Source organism: Oratosquilla oratoria, chromosome 5 (genome assembly GCF_046742065.1).
Source record: "Oratosquilla oratoria isolate Oo_2021 chromosome 5, ASM4674206v1, whole genome shotgun sequence".
NCBI classification, from domain to species: Eukaryota; Metazoa; Arthropoda; class Malacostraca; order Stomatopoda; family Squillidae; genus Oratosquilla; species Oratosquilla oratoria.
In genome coordinates, this window is record NC_134781.1 from 65,340,684 (window position 1) to 65,343,672 (window position 2,989).

Here is a 2,989-nt window from a genome sequence, read left to right on the forward strand (position 1 = left end):
GTAGAGATGATGTAGGAGGAGGGCAGGGAGCACAAGGAGGAGGGAAGAAAAGTCAAGTTTATCTAACCAAACACAACTCCACAATATCCCACTTGATTTGGTTCATTACAGTATTCACCATTCTTACAAGGCACAAGTACACACTTCCTTCTATGCTATCACACTAAAACTACCTTCACCAGTCAGTCAACTCCATTTTCATTTGTACACATATCTTCACAGGATTCTGAACCAAACTAGCACAATTACATTCTGGTCATTATTTAGCACTAAGACAGTACTAGCAGGGGTGCAGTGCCAATTTTAAAAGTGCCGCAGCTCTGGCAGGCCTGACAAAAACCTGTCACTGGTATCATGCTTCTATACATACATACATACATATACCATAGGCTTTTTCCCCCTACACAGGGGGTAGCCAGAAGAAAAAGGCATAGAAACCACTCCCACCTGTTCCAATTCCTATATATTCCACTCCCCTCTACATACAGTAATACTAATGCTTTCCTGCTGACACCAACCAGCACCTACATCCCCTCATCCTCTCTCCCTTCCCCTACTCCAATGGCTACTACCTACTTGCAGAGGTGCTGAAGCAGTCCTCAAGATAGCTCCTGCAGCACTGCATCCCTGAGTACTAGCACAGAATAGGCCAGGCTACATAAACAAAATGCCTCAAATGCAACTATCACACAAGACAATGAATGCCTCACCTTACACAGCCCCACTCTAGCAATGCCCAGACAACAACACATTTCTTCTTTGAGCGATTTGTGGGCCAATCCAGGGGCTGTTGCCATCTACCTAGAACCCATGAGTCTTTAGCAAGACCTGGGTCAACAGACTGACTGGTTGATCCCAGATGAAACTGCACACATATCATAACTCCTTGCACACCTGAACTGGAATACCAGTTTGCAGTGCAATAATGCTAAAATTTCCAGCCCTGGACGAAACTAACTTGAACTGCTGAATTAGCAGTTGAGTGCAATACCACCTTTCAACTGAGTTGTCTGTTCATCCATCTGCATGTGTGTGTGTGTGCATATGTGTGTGTGTGTCTAATTCACCAGTCACATATTGGACTCACAATCAACAGCTATTACCCTCTCAAATGAGAGCTAAGAGCTTTTATATGGTGAACTCTATGGGTAATGATGTGAACGTACACACACAATTCTTTGATCATCAGAATTGAAGTGCCAGCTCACAGTGCAGCAATGCTAAAATATTCATCCAGCCCTGGGTGGGACCCAAACTCAGATCACTGAATTAGTGGTTGAAAATGGTACCACTGCACCACTGGGATGGATGTGCATGAGTGTGTGTGATTGAGTGTGTAGAGGGAGGGAGAAAAAAAAAAAATAATAATAATGCATCCACAACATATCTAATTCACTCCTATGATAAAAAGCATGCAAGAGTATCTCGCCTAACACTGTGTCAGCTATGACCCTTTGGCTGACAGCACATCAAGCATCTTGAGCCCTATACTTAGAGTTCTGCTGAGACTCAATGACATCTAGGGGTAGAGGTACAGGGTAGAGTCTTGGCTTGGACATCCTACTCCATGGGCCAGCCAGGAGTGGTGCCTACATCTTAAAGGTATAGCAAATACATGCATTCTACCTTACATTCAATTGTATGGGATGATATAAAAAAAAAAAAAAAAAAAAAATTGTAGCTATACAACTCAACATCTAACTGCCCAGACCTGCTCACCTGTCTGTAGCACATAAGTATGCAATAAGATAAAAAATTTGAGAAGAACCAAAGATTTTGCAAGATATAATAAGACAAAGAGAAGATGGGGAGAAATCCCAAAGGGATTTCTCCCAGTCTTCTCTTTTTCTGCATGAGGGGACAGAGAGGGGGGTGGGGGGTCACTGAATAAATGCAGCGGCCTTGCTGTGTCTTGCTGCATTGTTTCTGACCCAGAGCAATGGGCGAGATGCAGGGATGACCTGTCATCCAGTAGGAGCCAAGAAAAGGAGGGAGGGTGGGGTGGTGAATGGGAGTAGACTGGGTGGGGATGAATTGGAAGGGACTGAAATTATGCCTTTTGACTTTGGCTACCTCCCTTGTAAGAGGGAAAAAGCCCTTGGTGTATCTATGAATAATAAGACAAAAGGACATTTTGTTCAGGCTAATAACAAGTAGGTATTCAGCCATTACACTATATTGACTGTTTTACTATGAAGAAACTCTTCATATCCCACCCCTTAGCTACACAGTCACCTGGTATTTACCTGAAACTATCTAAAAGTACCTATATCAAAAGAGTTAAGATAAAAGGGTTGAGTAATGTCTTAGGGTCAGCCCTTTACAATAATGCAGGTACTAGGCAGTTAGACTGGGTTCTAGATGTCTTATATTAACTCAGATGAGATGTCATGCATACTCTAGTAACAAAGGGAGGTCATGGTAACATATAATGACCACTATTGGTGGCCTACGTTCTTGCTTTGGTACGTCAACAAAAGTAACGTATGAAATCACACGTATCGAAATACAGTTAACCTGGATATCACTGAAAATACTGCATATAAATCATACTTCTTTGTCAAAAGTAACCTGTGAGCATATAAACATGGGTAACAAAATATATAACTTTACTCCATACCAAACTTTGTGAAGGCTTTCATGACTTACCTCAAATAATTCTGGCTAGAATAACCTTTCCTATATTTTGACACAATACAGATTATGTTATATTAAACACCGTGTGACTTTAATTTAGTTAAGAGGCATCTTGAACATGAATCCTGAGCTGATCAAAACCACATTCTTCTCATGGTTAACCCCACAACTGAATAAAATTAACCCATTCAACTCCGATGACAAGATGTCTTGTCATTTGGTCAAATAAAACAAAAAATCATAAAACACCAAAATGTTTGATCAAACACCAGAAAAATATGACGTCAATCCTCGCTTCGCTCGCAGCGAAGCGAGGACTGACGTCATATTTTTCTGGTGTTTGATCAAACAT